A 5,731-nucleotide genomic window follows, 5' to 3' on the forward strand; every position below is an offset into this window, starting at 1 on the left:
GCATCCCTTATGCTTGGGAGATAGTGTTAAAGTCCTTCACTTAGGACCGGTTGCTTAGCCATCGTTTGAAGTTTCAATGAACATACCTGGGAGGTATTTACAATCTGGATTCAAAGTTCTGGTGGTCACCTTCCCCACCCCCATGATCATGTGAATGCACTTTTAGCATATTTACAGCAGCTTGCAGAGTCCCATGGCCATATGACCGCATTTTACAACTGTTTTGCTGAAACCAGCATCTACCTCTGGTTTTTGACAAAGCCACTCCCAAGCAAATCATTGGTTCACTTAACATCCATGGCGTTCACTTAACAACTGCCACAAAAAAGGTTGCAAAATTGGGTTAGTCATGTAATCAGTCCATTTTCCACAGTCACGAGTTACGACTTTGATGGGCAGGCTCCATCACAGTTGTCACTTGAAAACTTCCTCTAGGAAGAAGTTCAGGCTGACTCCTCCCCAACTCACTGGGGGCATAAGAGGGAGAGGAGGAAAAACACAGTTAAACTCACATTCAAGAGAGTTAAGAACACATAACCAGAACAGAGGACAGGAGAAGCTCATTTTTTTTGGCCAGAAAACACTGATTAGCTGGCTATTCTTTGCAGATATGCAAACATGTAAACTTGTGTGTGCTCATTATATCCTGGTGTCTGAACATAATCAAAATAACTCAGCTCAGTATCAGGAGTTTTTGAAAATTGATTTGGAAAGAGTTGAGAGATAGGAAGGCTATGCTCTGGAGGTATTCTCTCAGGCATACCCAGGTTTTCATATAGGTAGATAAATAGGTAGATGAATCCTGGCAGAGAAATAATTCTATTTTTGATCTTTTTTCTACAAAGACTTTATAGGAACCGATGTATGATAACTTGAAAAAACTGCCCAGTATAAATAAACTGTTTCCTCATTGTTAGGCCTTTGAGAGCAAGCCAGACACCAAGAACTACCAGATTTCCTTGTCCCATATTAGGAAAATTGACCTATTGCCACAGCTGCTGTATTCAGCTGAACTGTGCTATATTCAACATGCCATCTGAATCTTATTAGGGGCTTAAGGTTACCAAATACCTGGTCTCCTTTTCTTGATGTGATTCAGCCAAGCACATATTTTATGTTATTACTTTTTCACTGCTGACTGAGTTCCATATCTAGACCAGCTTTCTCTCAATTGATGTCCTCCAGAAATGATGGACTATAAATACCATCATTGCCAACCAGTTGGAGAAAAGAAAGCTACAGGTTATACTACGCTTGGTGTGTTCAATTCCAGTGTAAGCCTCATTCTAGTAAAACATGAAGATAAATATTCAGAAGCTGTTACAAAACCAAACAGGGCAAAAATATTCCTTGAGCCCTGAGAAAATAGATAGTATTAGGAAGTTCAGGCTGGCTTCCCCATGGTTCGCTGGGGGGCATTAGAGGGAGGCAATAAAAAACTAGATTATGTTAACATACAGGTAGATTATGTTAACATACAGTCATATTATGACCATAATGGAGCCTGCCCATTATGATTGTAAATCATGGTGGTTGTAAAGCAGCCTATCATGTGATTTTATGACTTTTTGTGATGGTTGTTAAATGCATCATCATGGTCATTGAGTCCATTGTTCATTATGGGGAGTTTTTGCAGAAAATCAATGTTTTCATCCAAAACGTTGTAAACTGTGATCATGTGACCACAGGGGAAATTTGGAACTGGGTGGCTAAGTATCCTTGGGGGAGGGGGTTATTGTAACTTCAAATGGTCACTAAATGGTTGGTCTTAAGTTAAGGATTACCCATAGCTTATCTCAAAAAAGCTAGTCTTCTTTTTAAGTCTGTTTCCTAATCAAGACAACCTCAAAGGGCTGACAGAAAACTCAGTTTCTTGTTTGAATGTCTGATGATTATTTCTTCCCTCCATGCATACATACACACATCTAACAGATGATCAAATAATAAGATTAACAAAATAGCAGCAAGAATGAATATCAGCTTTTATCAAAGTAGAACAGTATCTCTAAGCCTGAAAAGGTCCTGCTTCCTTTAAAGATCTGCACATGCTAATGAAAATCAATGTCCTTTGGTTCTACTCACTTATCCCAAAGTTACTTATCGTTAGAGGTCTCCAGTTCATCCTTTGTCTGCTGAGATGAAAAGGTGTCCTGATCATCTTGAAAAATAACTGAACGGCAAAATATTGCAAAAGGCCTGCAGCCTTTGTCATTCACTTTTTCAGGATGACTGCATCAAAAACTGGCTGCATTGCTATATCCAATCCATCCAAGTCCTTGTAAAACTTGATTTCAGCTGCTTGGATAAGTACTATTACATTTGAGTGAAGATTCAGACCATCTAGTTCCCAAAGGAAGGTACAGTTGATGCATGTGTCATATGTTATTTTACTGAAACCAGTAAAAGCCAACTCCTTTCCTCAAAATTGATCATTGAGAAAATTTGATTTGTTTTATGTAAGCTACTTATCCAGAGGATGACCTCAACTGGTGGTCCATATTTACAAGGTGAGCAAATCAGGTTCAATCAGGTTCCTGGCCAGCAAACACCTAATAGTACTAATAAGACTTACTAATTATGAATTATTACAATAAATGAAATATTTTCAGAATGCTTGATCTATAGCAAAAAGGAATCAATTGGGAACAAATACTGGAGAAAAATTTAAGGTGCTGGTGCTCATCTATACAGCCCATCGTGCCATAGGACTGGGTTATTTATGGGACCACCTCCCCTTCTTTCTACCTGTCCTATTATATCGGGCAGAGGCATGTCACATGGCTTGTCAATTAAGAAATGTCATCTGGCAGGACCATGAAGAGAGCCTGTTTGTTATTGTGCCTATCCTGTAGAAGTTCATCTCCCCAGATTGGCCCAAATTCAGATTGGCCCAAATCTATTGACCTTTCACAAGGACATGGCTATAGTTAAGATTGTCAATTAGAGCCTGTAAGATGGCTATATTCATCGTGGTTTGTTTTTCTTTTACCTTGGCTGTCAGTTATGGATTTTATTTTTATTGTTGGTTGTTTTTAACTATTGTTAGCTGCCCAGAGCTACCATGCTGAGATGGGTGGGCATGTTAATTGAATTAAATGAACAAATGAGCAAGGAAGCCCTGGATATTCATTGCTCAGCAGGAGTTTGACGCTCTGGATGCAGAACCGATTTACTTCAAAATAAGAGGGGAAGACAGATCTGAAAATAAGCAATTTACTGGATTACACACAAATTTAGCTAGTGCAGTTTTTATTCCCAGTAGCAGATTAGATGCAGATGGGAAACTCATAGCAGGGCATCAAGTCTGGATGATATGCTATCTGCAGGCTACAGATATCTAATGTGTTCATTTCCCGTCTTTCGTCTTGATCTCTTTGCCTAGCAATTGTGCAGATTGACTTTATTTCCTTTTGCATAATCAGATATTTTTTCCCTCCACATCTTTATTCCTGATGCCATACTCAAAACTTTGTGGTTTATACTGCCTGTCCCAAGGATCATTAGGAAAGATGCTGTGTCACCTTTTGGGTATTACATGCTTACGTGCTGTTTGCATTTCTGTTTTTGCAGATCTGGCTACGGAGCTTTACTGCCACCTGCTGCATTACCATCATATTCCATCAGCAAGCCGGTCAAGGAAAATCAGGCAGGGGATTTTATCAATATGAATTTCTTGGCCTCTATCCTATACTTAATGTGCCTCCCAATAGCATTTCAGGATGGAGACTGAGAATAAGCATTCTATTCTGCCCTATAAATCATGGTTCTTGAGCTGCAATGAATGGGTTCGCATAACTAATAATCTAGGTCATGACTTGAAGCAGAACCTATGCAGATATAGCTAAGCTTTCAAGCCACTCCGGAGATGTTGAAAAAAAAGAATATTAGGGAGGTATGTCTTTACATGTTATATTAATAGGCAATTTTAACTCTCCTCAAATAGATTTAGTTAAAAAATGTTCCACTCACAGTGAAAAAGTTACATTTCTAGCCGAACTAACAGCCCAAATCTCAGAACAGTTTACCATGAATTCCTTCAAACAGGAAGCTAGCTTGGTTTAAATCTAAGTGGTGTATACCTATGGTCTGCGGCCCAGGACAGGGCCGTGGGCTCTTGGCCAGCGGGCCGCAGAAACGGTTCACTGGTGCATGCACGCGTGGGCGTGTATTTCCTCCCCACTCATGCTAGCGCCCACGGCCGTTTGCTCATACATGCGGGCGCGAACGGGAATGCTAGCGCAGGGCGGGTGTCCGCAGCCCATTTGTGCATGCGCCACTAGCCCAGGCGGGGTGCGTGGCCATTCGCGTATGCGCATGGCACCAGCGTATGCTGTATGCAGAGCTGCTAGTGCCGCACCAGTGTGTGAGGCCCCGTGTGTGCATACACACACCAATTTTGAAGCTGCTCTCCTTCCCTCTGGTCCTCGAGCCCAGAAAGGTTGGAGACCTCTTGTGTATAGCATCTAGTCTGTGAAGCAACTCTTGAACCAATGAGAAACTAATCACAATACATAAAGTACAGTATGTGTCTATACGTCTATATACAGTAGGTGTATGTGGTTTTATACACACTTACATGGCAATTCACTAACAGTTTCATAAACAGGATTTTTAAAAAAAATAAACAGGAAAGTTTGAAATAAAATGGGCCAAATCAATGCAAAAACTCTGCATTGTATAATACTATATATATATATATATATATATCAATAAGACACAAATTGAACCAGAAAATACACTGCAAATGAGGAACTGTATGATTACTGACATGGTTAATAGGGTGTGCATCACTTTGGAAATAATACAGGAAATATGCAGTGTGTAGTTTTCTTCTGCAGCTGCAGTATAATCTTGGGGAAAAATGCACCTGCTTTCAAGAGTTGCATAATAAACATAATTGGGGGTGGGGGAGTTTATGGAAAGGTACCAAGAAATTTTCTAAATGAAGAAAGAGTTGAATCTTGATTTCCGACATTTTCTCATGTGGTTTCAACTAGAAAGTAGAGTAAAAAAAAATGTTTCAAATAGACAACCTACGTGCATTGTATGCCTTTCAATTATTGACATGTGCACTGAAATAATTGTTTTTTTTCAATTCTATGAAAAAACTAGAATAATCAACTATTTGAGAGCTACATAATTAGTTTAGTATTCATATTATTCCTCAGGAGATGCTTTAAACCTTTTCACTGATAATTGTGTCAAAAGAAAAGGTAACCCATTTCAAAGTTGCTACTATCTGTGTTTCCCTGAAAATAAGACCCCGTCTTATATATTTTTGGCTCCAAAAGAGGCACTAGGTCTTATTTTGGGGGGGGATGTCTTACCATGGACCACCACAGCGAGGCCTCACAGGCCCCAACACCTGTCGCATCACTGCTTGACTTCTTCAGTGGCCACTTGCCGCTACATGCGGCTGGATGCCATGTGGTGCATTGCGCCATTGCCTCTGCTCGTGGCAGGAGGCCGCATTTATTTTATTTATTTATTTATTTCAATTTGTATCCCGCCCTTTTCCCGAAGGACTCAGGACGGCTCACAACATTTTATAAAACAAAAACAAACCCACAAACCCCACCGAATAAAACCAAATTAAAACCAATATTTTAGTGTTGTGGTATTAAAATTTCTAAGAAACCCAATTTAAAATCCTCCCTAGGCCAGGCCCGCTTGTTGGAAAAGCCATGTCTTGAGGGCGCGGCGGAAAGTAAGGAGATCCGGAATCATCCGG

This window comes from Protobothrops mucrosquamatus, unplaced genomic scaffold (assembly GCF_001527695.2).
Source record: "Protobothrops mucrosquamatus isolate PMUCROS unplaced genomic scaffold, P.Mucros_1.0 scaffold844, whole genome shotgun sequence".
NCBI classification, from domain to species: Eukaryota; Metazoa; Chordata; class Lepidosauria; order Squamata; family Viperidae; genus Protobothrops; species Protobothrops mucrosquamatus.